The sequence below is a fragment of the Suricata suricatta genome, chromosome 1 (genome assembly GCF_006229205.1).
Source record: "Suricata suricatta isolate VVHF042 chromosome 1, meerkat_22Aug2017_6uvM2_HiC, whole genome shotgun sequence".
Taxonomy (NCBI): Eukaryota; Metazoa; Chordata; class Mammalia; order Carnivora; family Herpestidae; genus Suricata; species Suricata suricatta.
This window is the reverse complement of record NC_043700.1, coordinates 101,070,365-101,089,036: the sequence shown is the minus strand read 5'-3', so window position 1 is coordinate 101,089,036 and position 18,672 is coordinate 101,070,365. Positions and strand designations below refer to the sequence as shown.

General features: G+C 34.9%; 1 pseudogene; it reads left to right on the top strand.

Annotated features, from left to right (window-relative positions):
- Window positions 1-15,115: 15,115 nt before the first annotated feature.
- Window positions 15,116-18,672, top strand: LOC115293946 (annotated as a pseudogene).

Below are 18,672 nucleotides of genomic sequence, written 5' to 3'. Positions count from 1 at the left end.
TGTTTATTTTATTTTTGTGAGAGAGAGAGAGAGAGGCAGAGCTTGAGCAGAGGAGGAGCCAAGAGAGAGGGAGACACAGAATCTGAAGCAGGCTCTAGGCTCTGAGCTGTCAACACAGAGCTCGATGTGGGGCTCGAACTCACGAACCATGAGATCATGACCTGAGCCAAAGTCAGACGTTTGACTGACTGAGCCACCCAGGCGCCCCAATTTTCATATTTTTACCATACTATAAGTTCCAGAATGGATAATATCTGGAGTATTTTCCATTTCACACCTAAAGTCTGACACAGAATCAGGAATATTATTTACTTATAAGAAAATGTTGACATTAAAAGATGAAAAAACTCTGACAAATACCTCTCTTTACTTCCATTTAAACTGATGGAGTCACTTGAATATTAAGACTTCTTCTAAAATGTATACATTATTAGTTTAATTAAGCCTTCATGAATTGTTTTATTAATCATTGGGGATTCCATTTCAGTATTGTTGTATGCTTCTAACTAACCAGCCCCACCTCTGCCCTCCTATATCTCTAAACAAATTAAGACGCTGAAGTTACAATGTAAATAATCTGATATATTTACTTAACCAATGTTTTCTGAATCTTAATATAGTCTTTGTTTTGTGTTTTTTTTTTACTTTATGTATTTATTTTAATTTTGTGTATGTATGTATTTAAATTTACATCCAGGTTAGTTAGCATATAGTGCAATAATGATTTCATGAGTAGATTCCAGAAACTGATCCCGATGTATAACACCCAGTGCTTATCCCAACAAGTGTCTCTTTTTACAAATATTATTTCAGAATGAACACTCTCTCACTATCTCAGGTTACTTCTTCTGAACTTTTCTTTCCCTTACCCATGTCATAAGCAGACTCCAAAACCCTAAGTGTAATAAATAAATTCAAAATAGTTAAACCTTCAGTTGCATTTGTAATTTAACATTCATCCTTTCCCAAACTCTAAGCAGATCTTGAATGGGAAAGTGGCCAAATCTACCCCCACCTTCTCTTTACAGCATGACTTTCTCCCACTTTGGGAAACACACTGGGGTGACTGCAAAAAGTGAAGTAATGAATACTTATTTCCTTGGTGCTGTGAGCCCGCTATGGGTCCCCCTGGCTAAGCTTGGTTGTCATTGTCATTTGTAAAGTCAGACTTCAAAGTACTAACATATTCCATGGGTGTGGAACAATAGGGAGACTTTTAAGAAGACTTGAAAGTTGGAAATTCCCTTCAGGTGAAAATCTCTCAGCACTCTGGTTCACTCTTCGCTGCAGTAGTATACCCAGAGTTGTTTTTCTGAAGCAACTTCTTTATGTAGAAGAGGTCTCATGCCTGACCACCTTCCATATAGTCTATTTGACATATAGGAAAATCAAGCATTTTTATTTTGCCAATCCTTATTTTCTTCAAAGAGAGAGATGAGGGAAGAGAGTATTTCACACAGAAGCAGATACCACCTGGAAAAAAGACATGTGCAATTCGCCTTCTTACAGTGTCTTCTGCCAGCTATAATGGAGTCTTTTGGAATCCTCATACATGACGTGGTAAATAAGGAAACATCTTGACTTTCTACAAAAAAGTGACAAAAAAGAAACTTACAACTAGGCAGAAGGATAATGACTTCATTAATTCCATTGAGTGTGTCCCGGAGGAGTGAGTAGATTCATGTTGATGATAGTTGTAGCTTGATTGCCTATTAATGAATTCTGATGATATACCTATCTTTAAAAGTTTTCAGTTGTTTTGCAAAATGCAATTCCTCATATATCTTTGATTTCTCCCTCAATGCTGACCATGATTGTCAAAACAAAGCAAGTTTTTACATTTGTAAACATGAAAGCAGTTGTTCCTTCATTAAAATTGAACTTGATTCCTATTTTTCTTTAGTGTTTAGAGCATTGCATATGTGTTATATTTTTAATAATAACATATATATATTGTGGTTAACATAGAATTCACCTATTTAAAATGAACAATTCACTGCCCACCCCAGCGTACTCCGTCTGTCTCTCTCCCTCTCTTCAAAGATAAACAAACATTAAAAAAATGTTTAAAAAGGAGGGGCACCTGGGTGGCTCAGTCGGTTAAACATCTGACTTCAGCTCAGGTCATGATCTCATGGTACATGGACTCGAGCCCCACATAAGGCTCTGTGCTGGCAGCTCAGGGCCTGGAGCCTGCTTTGGATTATGTGTGTGTGTCTCTCTCTCTGCGCCTCCACTCACACTCTGCCTGTCTGTATGTCTCTCTCTCTAAAAAATAAACAAACATTTAAAAAGAATTTAAAGTGCACAATTCAGTGAGTTTCAGTGTATTTACAGATGTATCTAACCATCATTGCAATTAATTTCAGAATATTTTCATCACCCAAAAAGATAACTAACATTAACCTTTTGAAGAGCTGGAGACTATTGTCAAAAGCAGTACTTCCACTTAGTAATACGTAATTTCAAAATATTCCATATCCTTGACAACACTTGTTATTATCTGTCTTCTTGATTACACCCTTTCAAGTGGTGAGAGCTGGTATCTCATTATGTATTTTTTTCTTTTTCATTTTCTTAGTCCATTTCTATAATTAGCCCCCTCCACCCCAGTATAAGACATTATACTAAGACATTCTGTCATAATCCTTATTCTTTTGAATTGCATTTCCCTGATTACCAATAATGTTGAATATCTTGTCATGTACTAAATGCCACAAGATCATATGCCCACTTAAGAAATTTGTATTATTTGTCCTGTTATTATTTTCTTGTCAGAAGTCTTCATATAAATGATATATCAATATATGTATCTCACATATGTGATATATGTATATAGATATAGGTATATTTCTATCACATATGTGTTATAGATTCAAATACTCTATCAGATACACAATTTGAAAATATGTCCTGCCATTCTGTGGACTGTTCTCTCACCTTCCTGTTGGTATCATTTGAAGCACAGAATTTTTAATTAAAAGAAATTTTTTTAACATTTATTTATTTTTGAGAGACAGAGTTAGATCATGAGCAGGGGAGGGGCAGAGAGAGAGGGACATGCAGAATTGGAAGCAGGCTCCAGGCTCTGAGCTAGCTGTCAGCTCAGAGCCCGACATGGAGTTTGAACCCATGAACTATGAGATCATGACCTGGACTGAACTCGGAAGGTCAACCTACTGAGCCACCCCAGAATTTTTAATTTTGATGAAGTCCCCTCTATGTATGCGCATGTACTCCTTTTGTCACTTGCGTTTTTGGTGTCCTATCTAAGAAGACTTTCCTGAAACTCTGGTTACAATGATACACACATATATTTTCATCTAAGAGTTTTATTGTTTTAGGTTCTACATTTAGAGCTATAATCCATTTTGAGTGAATTTTTTGTCATCCAGTTATTCCACTGCCATTTGATGAAGAGACTATCCTTTTCTCCTTTGAATTGTTTTAGTATTGTTACCAAAAATCAGTTGATCATAAATGTGATGGCTTCTTTCTGGACTATCAATTATATTCCAATTTTCCATATGTCTATCACTTTGGCAGTCTTGTACTGGTTGGTTACTCTGACTTTGTTGTAAGTTTTGAAATTCCAAGTGTGAGTCTGTCCAATTTTGTCTTTTCCAAGATTGCTTTGCCTGTCCTACATCACTTAAAATTCCACATAAATATTAGCATCTGCTCTTTTATATATGCAAAAAATAAATAGCCAACTGATTTTGTTAGGGGTTACATTAAATCCCTACATTAATTTGAGATATATTTCTATCTTAATCACAGTAAGTTTAACAATTCTTAAACCTGCAATATCTTTACATTTAATTTTCTTTCAATAATATTTTGTGTTAGAATCCAAGTTTTGAACATATTGTGTTATTTATTACTTTATAATTTTATACTATAAGTATTTTAATCTTAATTCTATTGTAAATAATTTTTAAAATTTTATTTTTGGACTGTACATTTCTAGTACAGAGGATACAAATAATTTTTGTATGTTGATCTTATATCTTGAAACTTTGCTGAACTTGTTTATTAGTTTGAGTAGTTTTCCAATGTGAATTTACTAAGATTTTCTACATTTAAGATCATATGATCTGCAAATAGACAGTTTTACTTTTCTAACTCAGGTGCCTTTTACTTCTTTTTCTTGTCTAATTGCCCTGGCTTAAACTTCCAGTCCAATGTTGATTAGAAGTGATGAGAGGGCACCTGGGTGACTCAGTCATTTAAGTATCTCCCTCTTGATTTCAACTTATTGATTTTGACTTTTGATTTTGATCATGATCTCAGGTTTTGTAAGACTGTACCTCACGTTGGGCTCTGAGATCAGGCCTCACACTGGGCTCTGAGCTGATAATGTGGAGTCTGGTTTGTATTCTCTTGCTCCACTCTCTCTCTATGCTCCTATTCCCACTTGTGTGTGTTCTCTCCCTTTCAAAATAAGTAAATTTTTTTTTAAAGAAGTGATGAGAGAAGATATCATTGACCTGTTCTAATTGAGGGAGAAAACATTGAGTCTTTCACCATCAAGTATGATATTAATTGTGAGGTTTTATAACTATCCTTAATCAGACTGAAAAAGTTCCCTTTAAATCTCAATTTGTTGATTTTTTATCAAAAGAGTATTAGATTTTATCAAATACTTCTTAAACATTTATTGGAATAATTTTAAAACTGTGCAATTAATGGGAAAATAAAAGAGTTATCTCACTACCAAAATACAATTTGCGTTAAATCTGAAATGAGGCATTGGCCTAATCCAAGAAAGGAAGGGACTTTTATAGGGAGCCCTGTCTACCAAGATTAAATTTCTCCATTCAAAGAATGGTTCACTTCTGCATTGTAAACCTGTATTTCTTGAATAATTAACTCAAATTGTAGTATATGAGATTCACATGAATATGATTAGACTGTCTGACACGTTATGTCTTCACACTGTCACCCAAATATTTTCTTGACAAAAGAAAATAATTCATAAATTATTTGCAATCATCTGTGATTTTAATAACAAATGCTAAGACAAATCAGAAATATAATATGTTTTAAACATTTCATTTTATAAAAAGTTTTATGTCAGATGTCTCTCTTTCTCTCACACAGTTGTATAGAAATAGACACACAAATACACACACAACAGATACAATCATATGTTAATTTTTATATACTTTGTTCCTGCTTATCACATCATAGAGACTGATACTTGTTTGGAAAGAAGTAAGATGAAATTTCAGTTATTTCATTGGACTACCCTGAGGGAAATTATTTTCCTGCTCCTTTTATGAAATATTGCAGATAACAAAACACTTTTATTCCACTAGGATTTACTGTGATTCAAAAATTTTATAATAAAAATTCTCATATTCCATAGAAAGTTACCTTGTATTGTAGGTTCTTCAATTTTTTAAGAGAAAACAAAGGCAGATTGTTTGATTCCTTACCATTTGACAAAATCATAATGAGAAATCTTTAGAGTAACTTTAAGTGACACAAGTTTGATATCTTTTGCAAATACTGAAATTCAATCTCATTATTTCATAGTCAAACAATGACTATGGATATCATCATATTCTTGAAATATTTAAGAGAATTCTTATAATGATTATGCTATGAAAGACTTAAATATATTTAATTAGTTCAATTAATAAGAAGGTAAATTTAAAATGGAAATATCTCTGAAAATTTATATCACATTTTAGAGTTAGGAGCACGAACACCAAAGCCATGTAATAAATAGGTTCTCTTTATAGTCTTTCTGCCTCCGAACAGTCATCCAAATAATAGTAAATTATCACATGTGCATATACATGTGCATGTGCGTAGCATTATATGCTTATATGTGTATCAAAATATTTGTATATCTATATCTGTGGAATGGGATGTGTGAAATAAAAGCAAGAGAGCTCATTTAATATATAAGCTACTAACCCTGAATATCTTGTTGAAATGTAGCTGGTGTATTTCTTTTCAATTTAGGTCTAAATTTAGAGTACTATATTATTTGCTGAATGTTTTTATAAAGTGAGTGAGATAATATAAGTGATTTTTTTCATATAGTTTGCCTATTGAAGCTTAATAAATGGAGGAACATTTTTTCATCTAATCAGCCTATTTCTTTTTTTCTGGAAAAAGTTGAAAATTAAAGGTTGAAATAAGTTAAAATAACTTTTCATTTTCCACCTTTAGAATAAAAAAATCCATGATTTTGACAGTTGCATAAAAAGAGAGAAGGAATATCTTTTTTCCAGATTAAAAGAACAGAAAATTTTATATAATATTAAAAAGATGATGTTGTTTTTACTATAATATCTTTTTTATCACTTTTGCCTTTGAATACATCATGTTATATGTATGGAGATACATGTTTTTAAATTTCATGTAAACTGGCCTAGAAAATGTATAGATCAAGGTAGACACTTTCAGAGAAGAGTTTGCTAAAGTTTGTAAGGATTTTAAAGTAAGTTACTCTTGTTCAATATTCAAGTAATGCACTTTTTAAATGAATAGATCTTGGCCACGAATAAGAAACTTCCATACAACAATGCTTTAAAAATATAACCTCTATCAGTGAACTATCTGTCTCTAATTCATTCATTAAAATTGGCCTATAAATTAGATATTTATATGTTCTACACTGTTCTCATGTCAAAATTTCAACTTTGAAGGATATCAGTATCAGCATACACATATATACATACACACACTATACATACACAAAATATACACATATAAAATACATATATGTAAATAATTTTATATTTTATCCAAAGGAGAATGAAAGAACTAAAAGAAGTTTTTATTTGGCAATTGTGACTTAACAGGAATCAGATCAAAGTGTTAAAGCACTTGGGAAAATAGTTTCTGGATTTATATACAACATGTTGATCTTTTCCCCTTTATTTAAGTATTTTACTTCCTTTATTAGTAGAATCAGCACATTTGATTATTTATAATATGTTAAAGTCTATTTTTATCTCCTAGTGGGAGAGGATAACTGTACAAATTGCTGAACAAAGTAACAATGAAACATGTCAGTTCTTTTGTCATGTTTCATATTGTACTATCCAGACAATTAAAGAATAGATAAAAGATACACTGGAAGGATCACATCAGATTTTTATCAAATTAGATTCAGCAAAAGATAAAACTAGTTGGAAACTTTAGTAAATATTCAAATATTTAAATTCAATGTGAGCAAATAAATGAAATAGAAGCCATTGATTCATGAAGGTAATAGGGTGATTCACTTTTCTGAATAATTACATAAACTCTCCTTTGCGTCATTCATAGTTTAACAGCAGATGAAATAAAGAAAAAATAAAACTGAATGGTCTAAAAAATATTTGTAAAACACTTTAATTTTCTCCTATATAAAGGTAACTGTTTTTCTTTCCTTGAGTTATTTTAATAGTTTGATAAAATTAAACACACACACACACACACACACACACGCACAGATTTTGCGACAGCTGAAAAATAGGCCAAGCAAATATAAACTCTTTTGCCCCTGATATCTTTAATCAAATTAAGTATTAATAAATGAAATTCATAACTCTGTATGGTCAGAAGTATTAGGATCCATGCAGAACCTTTTCAGCAACATTACTTTTACAGTATTTTGTTCCAGATACAACATTCTAAAAGCCTTCTAAATCATATGCCAAGTTTGATTAGAGCAACTTGGAAATTCTCTCATGGTTTTATACATAGCAAACCCATTGTTTCAATCATGAAAAGAAAAGGTACATTCTAAAAGCAACTAGAAGTTATGACTGATGGGTGAGGCTTTGGTCCATGGGAGATCCACAGTCACTTGACAGGCCCTTCTGTGAACAAAGTAAGGAGAGTGAGAAACTGCAGGTAAAAGATGTAGTCCCAGAAAATGATCCAACATTGGATTCACTAGTGAAAAATGTGAGTAAGCCCTCCCATGGAGCCAAAATAATTCTTTGTTTACTTTTCTGTGTATTACTGAAAATATAATGGCATTTTGGTAGACTAGAATTCACTAAATTTAAAAACATGAATACTTTTAAAATATTTTAATCTTTATTTTTGAGAGAGAAAGAGAGGGAGAGCGAGAGACAGAGTGCGAACAGGGGAGGGGCATAAAAAGAGGGAGACCCAGAATCCGAAGCGGGCTCCAGGTTCTGAACTGTCAGCACAGAGCCTGACACCAGGCTCTAAGTCCCAAACCACGAGTTCATGACCTGAACCAAAGTTGGACACTCAACCCACTGAGCCACCCAGGTGCCCCTAAAACATGAATCTTAAATATTTTTCCACATTCATATAATTAATGGTCAATGGGTATGTATGACTCAGTGGACAATTTAACCATCTACTTTGTTACATAAGTAGTCATTGGAAACCACTTTCACTGTCTTAAACAAAATTGATGAGATATTATCATCAATATATGGACAGAAAATGGAAAAATGTAGTGTGATCTTATCTAAAATGCATATGTCATCTTATATCCAAAGTGTGCAGAGGTGTGCATTGTGATTATGGTTGTATGTGAAGTTTGAAATAACTTTGTCCCTGCAGCCATTCTATTGTTCCAGTTAAATTGCCTTTGCAACCCAAAATATGTGAATGGCTGCTGAACTGTTTTATTTGACAATCTGAATGTACAACTCATAGTATGGATTAAGGAATAGGTTTCCTATAGTATAAAGAAAAATTAACATTGTTGTAGATTACTTGCCTCTACTGTATTAATAAATGATAGCTGAATGGAGAAGTATGGCTCCAGGGCAAATCCTACAGTTGATCTTTCAGGACTGACTGTAGGGCTTCCCTGACAGGCCACACTCCTCGCACCAGCATGGTGCACAATGTATTACAGTCTCTGAAAGGAGTTACAGTCAAGGGCTCATGCCCCCTTGCTGGTCATACTCAGGCATGGCTGCATCCATAGCCCAGAGGCCTCCATCAGAGACCTCTGTTCTTACCTTCACCTGAAGGCTTACTTACTGCCTCTGCTGAACCTCCTTATAGATGAGGAGGAAGGGAGCTTCTTTAAAATTGTGGTATAACTGTAGTGTAATTGATGCATAATATTATAGTAGTGTCAGGTGTACAACATAATGATTTGATATTTGTACATCTTACAAAATGATCGCTACAATAAGTCTAGTTAACACCTATCACCTTACATAGTTACAGTTTTTTCTTGTGATGAGAACTTTTAATATTTCTTAGCAGGTTGCAAATATGCAATGTAGTATTATTCCCTACAGTCAGTGCCAAGAGGTATAAGAAAAGATGCTGAATATCACTAATAATTAAGGAAATGCAAATCAAAACCACAATGAGATATCACCTCACACTCATTATAATGGATATTATTTTTTAAATGTTTTATTATTTATTTTTGAGAGAAACTGAGTGGGGTAGGGGCAGAGAGGCGGGGTGGACAGAGGATCCAAAGAGGGCTTCATACTGACAGTAGAGAGCCTGATTGGGGCTCAAACTCATGAACTGTGAGATCATGACCTGATGCACAGTTGGTCGAGCCACCGGGGCATCCCGATAATGGATATTATGAAGGAGGTAGGAAATTTGAGGACACCTTTCTTCATTCTGACTCTGCACTTATCACCTCTCTGCTCCTAGTTCTTTCCCTTTACTTTCTCAAAGCCTCTGCGTCCATGAAGTGGCAGAAGTCTAGAAAAGTAGATGGTTAGAAAAAATAAAAAGATCTAATATCACTACTCGGAAACTGATTTTCTCAATATAAAGTAATAGTGACATAATTTCTTCCTGTAGTTGCTTTTCCAGGCTCCTTTACACGTTATGGTGGACAGATATATAAAGGCGTTTCTTTTATTTTAGAAATATCTTTAGTTTTATTGTATTTCATAGAATAGTCCTGATTTTTTTCCATTTACAAATCTTTCAAAGTAAGAATATATCATAGTAAGTTCAAAATCTACTTTAATATTCTTCTTCCTCTTGAGTCACAGGTTGGAAAGGCAACATAGTTTATCCTTTTCCAGGGCCAGGTATTCCAAGAATTCTAATCAGTTTATTTTAAGGAAATGAATTCGCAATTTGAGCAACAAGCAAGAATGAATTGTCTAAAACTTCAGGAATCTGGCATAAGCCAATATCATGTCCATTGCATTTTTGCTATTAATCATATGTAGTTAGCAAACTGATATGGGCATTGAAAGGAAATTCAGCAATGGACACAGAGAAAGAATGAAGCAAACTATGCACAAGGAAGGCTCATCACTTCTACATAAGGCTGTCATGTCACTGAAAGTAGTTTTTCCCCCCTTTCTCCAGGCTAATTTCAAATAGTAAGGGTCTCATTCTTATGATCAAAATTAATTTTTCCACAATAGGCTGTCTAAGAAGTAACGTGCCAAAGTACAATTTGCATAATAAAGTCTAACATCTAAACTTCTAGTATATTTTATGGGTCATTATTTTAGTAACTTAAACTTTTTTAAAGTCCTTACTTTAGTATTCAGAACAAGACAGATTTCTTTTTCTTCTTGATACTTCCTGATCATTTCTTTAATATTGCCATGAGTATCTTGTTCTGCCTCATATTTTTGTCTTAATTAATTTACTTATCTGAAAGAGATGCAGATTATTTTTTTACATCTATCTACTCTGAGAAAATTTGTTTTGTCTGTGATATCTTCTCACTGAGTTCTTTTCATATTAAGATTTTCTTCTAGTTCTTTCTTTCATACCAAATTTTCTTTTTTAAAAACTTAAGGACCCAAATAGTCTTTGATTCTCTTCATAATGCTGCTTCCCTTACTTTCTCTTCTACTTTGCATTAGTGAAGTTTAATTTATGCTTCAGTAGATCTGCCACTTCTGGTGGCTGATTCGTTTTAAATTAATACCATCATACTTGTTTCTTGCTTCTATTTTCAGATTTTTAAGATTCTCTGTATTTTATTTGTGTTGCTTCATATTTTTCTCAACTGGTTTCATTTTGATTTTATGTTTTTTATATTTTGCTGTTTTTATAGATTTGAACCACATTATCAAAAAAACTTGAACAGGGCGCCTGGGTGGCTCAGTCAGCTAAGCATCTGGCTTCGACTCAGGACATGATCTCATAGTTTGTGGGTTCGAGCCGTGCGTCGGGCTCTGTGCTGACAGCTAGGAGCCTGGAGCCTGCTTCAGATTCTGTCTCCCTCTCTCTCTGAGCCTCCCCTGATCACGCTGTCTTTCTCTCAAAAATAAACAAAACATTAAAAAATTAAAAAAAAAAAACTTGACCTAATAGACATTTATTACATAGTCCAATAGACAATAGCAGAAGGAACATTATTTTTTTAATTTTATTTTTTAAAGTTTAGGGGCGCCTGGGTGGCTCAGTCTGTTAGGCATCTGGCTTTGGCTCAGGTCATGATCTCACGGTTCGTGGGTTCGAGCCCTGCTTCGGGCTCTGTGCTGACAGCTAGCTCAGAGCCTGGAGCCTGTCTCCCTCTCTCTCTGAACCTCCTGTGCTCACACTGTCTCTCTCTGTCTCTCAAAAATAAATTAAAAAAAACAAAAAATTTAAAGTTTACTTTTTATTTAATTTGAGAGAGAGAGAGAGAGAGACATAGAGGGAGACAGAGAGGAAAATAGAGAAGAAGCAACCCAAGCAGCATCCGCACTGTTAGCACAGAGCCGGATGTGGGCCTAAAACCCATAAACTGTTAAGATCATAACCCAAGCCAAAACCAAGAGTTCGAAGTTTAAACGAATGCACCATCCAGATGCCTCTTTATATATATATATATAATTATTTTATTTGGTTATGTAAAAAACTTGTTGGAGATATTTTTTACAACTTATGTTTTGATATATGTATTCATTGTGAAAAGATTAGCTTATTCAAGCTGGATCATTTACTCATCACCTCTACTTAGTCTTCATTGTGTATATGTGTAAAGTTTTAATTGAAGGACATCATCATAGCAAATTTTAAGTAGACCGTGCAGTGTTGGTGACTACCATCACTGTGCTGTGTATTAGAGCTCCAGAATTATTTATCTTGCATAACTGAAACTTTGTACGTTTGACCAGCATCTTCTCATTTTGCCCTCACGTTATGTATTCCACCTCTGCTAACCATCATTCAATTCTCTGCTCCTGTGAGTTTTACTACTTTAGTTTCCACATATAAGTGAGAGCAGGCAGCATTTATCTTTCTGTGTCTGGCTTATTTCACTTAGCGTGATGTCCTCCAGGTTTATCCATGTTCTCAGAAATTGCTGGGATTTTTTCAAAGTCTGAAAAATACTCCATTGCATATTTATGCCACAATTTATTTTTTATTCATTTGTTAATGCACATTTAGCTTGCTTCCACTTTTGGCTTTTATAACCAATGCTGCAATAAACATCGGAGTAAAGATATTTCCCTAAACCATTGATTTTATTCCTTTTGGATCACACCCAGAAGTGAGACTGTTGGATTATCATTTAAGTTTTTGGGAATATTTGTCCTCTTTTCTAAAGTGGCAACACCAATTTATATGTCCACCAGCAGTGGACCAGGGGTCTCTTTCCTCCTGCATTCCTGCCAACACTTGTGTTTTCCCTTTTTGATAATACTTATTCTATAGGTGATATCTCATTCTGGCTTTGATTTGCATTTCCCTGATTAGTAATATTGAGCCTCTTTTCATATATCTCTTGGACAAATACATGTTTTATTTGAAGGGATGTCTTTTCAAATGTCCATTTTTAAATTGGGTTATTTGGTTTTTTGGAGGTTGTTTGTTTGTTTTTGCTATTGAGTCATAGGAGTTGCTTGTATCTTTGAGTATTAACCATATTAATCAGATATGGATTGGGAACATTTTCCCTCATCCTGTAATTTGCCTTTTCACTTGGTTCAGTATTTTCTTTGCTATGCATTTTTTTTTTTTAGTTTTATACAACTCAACTTGTTTGTTTTTTATTTTGTTGCTGTGATGTTGGTATAATATTCAAAAACACCTTGACAAGACCAATGTTAAGGAGCTTACTCCCTAAGTATTCTTCTAGAACTTTTACAGTCTCAAGTCTTCCATTTTAGTCTTTAATCCATTTTAAGTTAAATTTTGTATGTGGTAAGAATCTGTTTTTGTTCTTTTGTATGGGTATATCCAATTTTCCAAACACCATTTTTAGAGACTGTTTTCTCCGTTTTGTTCTCTTGGCAACCTTGTCACAGAGCATTTGACCATAAATGTGCAGATTTATTTCTGGGCTCTATGTTCTGTTCTACAAATATATAAGTATGTTTTTAGGCCAGGATCTCAGTTTTGATTTTTATACATTTATAATATATCTTGAAATCAAAGAATGTCATGCCTCCGGTTTGTTCTTGCTCAAGATTGTTTTGGCTATAGAGGATCTTTTGAGTTTCTAGATAATTTTAGAATTTTTTTTTTGTAAAGAATGCCATTGAGATACTTATAGGAATGCATTGAATCTGTAGATCAGTATGGACATTTTAACAATATTAATTCTTCCAATCTATGAACACTAAGTGTCTTTCTATTTATGTGCCTTTTTAAAATTTCTGTCATCAATGTTTTGTACTGTTCAGTGTACTTAAAGTGCTTTAAAAATTTACGTAGAATATTCACCAAAATTGTCCAGCTATTAGGCTATAATCCAAGTTTAAATAAATTTATAGACATAAAATCAGTAAAGATATAGAAAGCTTAGAAGTTTAGAAGTTTAGAAAATCTTTGACATTCTCCTATAAAATTCCACTTACATTTATTATTTTGAGAAATCTCACACTGAGCCAAACTGTGGTGCATCCATACATTCAAACACTACTTAGCAACTAAAATGAAGGAACCTCTAAAAAACCCAAATATGAATTTCACTCATTTGTCTTTGTGTGATTTATAGGATTTCAGTATATGTAACTCTAGGAAATGTAAATCTAATCTACAGTGACAGAACCAAACCCATGTTTGTGTGGGGTGAGGAGGATGATAACACTGGCTAGGAAATAGCAGAACAGAACATATTTTATTGATGGCTAAGTTTTGTGTCTTGATTGGATTTGTGATTATTGAATAAATATACTTATAAAAGCACATTCAACTGTAGATTTATATGGTTTGCTGTTTCTGCCTAAATCATATTTAAATGAAGTTGATTTTAAATATAAAATGAAAGCAAAATCTAAGATGTTCCTATGATTCTGGAATTCAGTGAGTGGATGTGGATAAATTACTTTATTTCTATGAAATCATTATAAGCTCTCAAAGGAGATTTGGTTAATTTTTGATATGGCTGTTCCAGCATCAATTTAAAAATTACTTTGAATAGTAAAAATAATTATAACTGATGTATAATACAGTACTAGATAAAGTAAGATAGTATAAGAAAGACCTTGTTCTTTGGAAAAGAAAAACAGTAACAGAAGAAATTTGATTAAAGAAGCATAAAGTAGAATGGTGATTGCTTGAGGCTCGGGCCAGGGGAAAATTGGGGATGCTCTTCAATGGATATAAAGTTTTCGTTTTACAGATAAATATATTCCAGAGGTCTGCTATATGATATAGTGCCTATAGTTAACAATACTCTGTTGAGTACTTAAAACATTTGTTAAGAGTGTTGATCTCCTCTTATGTGTTCTTACTAGATTCACACACAAAAACACACAAACTGAAAGCCAAAAGGGTGCTAGGAAACTCTTAGAGGTTGATTGATTTGTTAATTACCTAGATCACAGTGATTGTTTCACAGGTCTATCCATATGTCCAAACTCATCAAATTGTATACATTAAATATATGCTGATTTTTGTAAATCAATTGTATCTCAATGAAGCTGTCTTTTAAAAAGGAGAAAAAAGGAGAGAGATGATTTGTCTGAGTTACATGCTTAAAATTGAAAAATAAAACAGTCCTGAGAAATTGAGGTAATAAGTTTGCATAGATAAATTTCTAAGTATTTAGATTAAAGGTATGTCTCCAGATCGAGGCTGCCTCCCCTCTCAGCCGGCAGCACATTCCGCCGCCGTTGCCGCCGCCCTGCCCCGCAGTTGTCTTCGCCGGAGCTGCAGTCGCGCTGGGGTTGGGGGGGGGGGGGGGAGAAGGCCGCAGCCGAGGCAGGTGAGAGGAGGAAGGAAGCGGCGGCCGGCGGGCATTGCAGCTGAGGCGGCGGCCCGGTTCCTGGGAGTGTCGGTGCGGCGTGGTGGTTGGGGCGGATCCCGCGGGGCCCGGGCGGGGGAAGGAGTCACCGGCCCGGCCATGGCGGACAACGAGAAACTGGACAACCAACGGCTCAAGAATTTCAAGAACAAAGGCCGCGACTTGTAGACTATGAGAAGACAACGAAATGAAGTTGTAGTTGAATTAAGGAAGAATAAAAGAGATGAACATCTCTTAAAGAGAAGGAATGTACCACATGAAGATATCTGTGAAGATTCTGATATAGATGGTGATTATAGGGTGCAAAATACCTCTCTAGAAGCTATTGTTCAAAATGCTTCAAGTGATAACCAAGGAATTCAACTAAGTGCAGTTCAAGCTGCTAGGAAGTTTTGTCCAGTGATCGAAATCCACCAATCGATGACTTAATAAAATCTGGAATCTTGCCTATTTTAGTCCATTGTCTTGAAAGAGATGACAATCCTTCTTTACAGTTTGAAGCTGCATGGGCTCTGACAAACATTGCATCTGGAACCTCTGAACAAACTCAAGCAGTAGTTCAGTCCGATGCTGTGCCACTTTTCCTGAGGCTTCTACATTCACCCCATCAGAATGTCTGTGAGCAGGCAGTGTGGGCACTGGGAAATATCATAGGTGATGGGCCACAATGTAGAGATTATGTCATAAGTCTTGGAGTTGTGAAACCTTTACTTTCCTTCATAAGTCCATCTATTCCTATAACCTTCTTAAGGAATGTTACTTGGGTTATGGTCAACTTATGTCGCCACAAAGACCCACCACCCCCAATGGAAACCATTCAGGAGATTCTTCCAGCTCTTTGTGTCTTAATTCGTCACACAGACGTAAATATATTGGTAGATACAGTCTGGGCCCTCTCTTACCTTACTGATGCTGGCAATGAACAGATACAGATGGTAATAGACTCTGGAATAGTCCCTCACTTGGTTCCTCTACTCAGCTACCAGGAAGTCAAAGTTCAGACTGCCGCACTTCGAGCCGTAGGCAACATTGTTACTGGAACTAATGAGCAAACACAAGTAGTTTTGAACTGTGATGCTCTTTCACACTTCCCAGCACTTCTGACACATCCCAAAGAGAAAATTAATAAAGAAGCAGTGTGGTTCCTCTCTAACATCACCGCAGGAAATCAGCAGCAGGTTCAAGCAGTAATTGATGCCAATCTTGTACCAATGATAATACACCTTTTGGATAAGGGGGATTTTGGCACTCAGAAAGAAGCTGCTTGGGCCATAAGTAACTTAACAGTTAGTGGGAGGAAAGATCAAGTGGCCTATCTAATCCAACAAAATGTTATTCCACCTTTTTGCAACTTGCTGACTGTAAAAGATGCACAAGTTGTGCAAGTAGTACTTGATGGACTAAGTAATATATTAAAAATGGCTGAAGATGAGGCAGAAACCATAGCCAATCTTATAGAAGAATGTGGAGGACTGGAGAAAATTGAACAGCTTCAAAATCATGAAAATGAAGACATCTACAAATTGGCCTATGAGATCATTGACCAGTTCTTCTCTTCAGATGATATTGATGAAGATCCTAGCCTTGTTCCAGAGGCAATACAAGGTGGAACATTTGGTTTCAATTCATCTGCCAATGTACCAACAGAAGGGTTCCAGTTTTAGAAAGATGTTGTGGAAGTTAGGTACAATGCAGCACTGAGATATATATATATATATATACATATATATAAAAAGGTTTGATCCATCAAGCTTGGCTCATGGGATCTGCTGCTGCATTAAATCGGGAAAGAAAATGTGAAGATTTCATTTGGAATCACAGAAAATGCCCAAATGAGGTCAAGATGGCGAGTGGGTGCGAGTGAGAATGAGTGGCAAAATGTAACGAAAACTTTACATGAATGCTTATTTAGGTTGTTCAAAGTGAAAAGGGCTACAGGTCACAGATCTTCCGTGCCTGAGAAGGAACATTGACTTACTCTGTATCAATTGAGGGGAAAGTGCAGTACTGTCATCTTCAAGCCTTGTAAGCATAAAAGAGGATACGATGCCCATATAAGTCAAAGGAAAGCGAGCCCAGGCCTTGCTCCGAAGCAACGTGTGAATGGACGATGTTGAATGAATGTCTGGCTCAGTGATAGGGAGTCAGGTTCATCTTTCAAATCTAGGGCTCTTCACTCATGAAGCAGACTCCTAGTCCTGGAGTGACTGTGTAGAGAGTATGGTTGTGGTGCTGTATGTGAACGCATGCAAGCTTGATTCGCCTTCAGGGGGCTGATAACAAACCTAGTAAATCATCAAAGTGAGATCATAAGTGTTAATGTACACTGGACATGAAAACAAAGACCGGTTTAGCAGCAGACATTGGTTTACTCTGCAGCCTGTGTTTTCTATTCCCCCTCTTCCCTTTTCCCACCCCCCCCCTTTTTTTCTTTTTAGTTTTTATTTACTTTACCTAGTATGGCTTTTTAGTTGCTTCTCAAGTCAGAAAACTTTTCAGGAAGGTTTCCCTGTGCATTTGCACCAGATGAATGTTTGATGCTATGAAAAGCTTTCCATATCATCAAAACTAATTTGTGTAGATTTTTGCATGAAAAAAATCATAAATTTCCCTCAAAATAGACTGTGTTGCAGTACACAAGTTACCATAATAGTATAAAACAGTAAAATGTGCTTTAAAAAGCCATCCTTTTCATTTTCAGAGATAACATAAAGATCTTTGCATGAGGTAAATCTACAGCATAGTTCATTTTTAGATTTTGTTGAGTCCTGTAAAGAAGAAGAAGAAAAAAGTTTCAGTTGTGGTAGAATACCGTGCTGTGTTTAAATGTTACTTGTTTTCAAACTTTGTTTTCTATGAAAATGATATGGAAACTTCTAAAATGGAATTTGGTGCATATGTACTGCTGAATAAAGACCGATGAAGAGGTTTGAGTAGATGTACAAATCAAGTAATGGTTTGAACACCTTTAATAATATGCCTAATCTGTTCAATTGTTTTAGAATCTTTTTATCTTAGATGTAGGCAGCCATGAACAATCTATTTTGAGCCACTTTAGGGAGAAAACTTTGTATTTTTAAAACTTGCATAAAAGTTATGCAAGTGTTTTTTATAAATTGGAATAATACCTCAGTTTTGAGGTTATGCACACTAAATTAAATGTGACATAAATTAATTTGTACAAAAAGAACTCTTTATAAGGTGGCTCATTGTAGGAAATCCTGTGCCTTCCCCTTTGAGCACAAGTGTTGCATGAACAACAGTTTGCTATAAGAAACATACCAGATTAGCCACCATTAGCATCTATATCTACTTTGTGTTTAAAAATCAACTGGTAATTCTGAAACACTGTAGAATGGATAAAAATTATTTTGTGATCATAACTCTTTGTTGAACTAGAGTATTTTTGCAGCATTCCTTGTCATCAGAAACATGGTTAAAGTTTAAAACTAGAAGCAGCAGAAAACTAGCTTGTAAAATTTATCCAAGTAGAATGCAGGCTAGGCTGTCTTGGGGAAATAAACATTAAAACTTAAAGCAATGTTTTA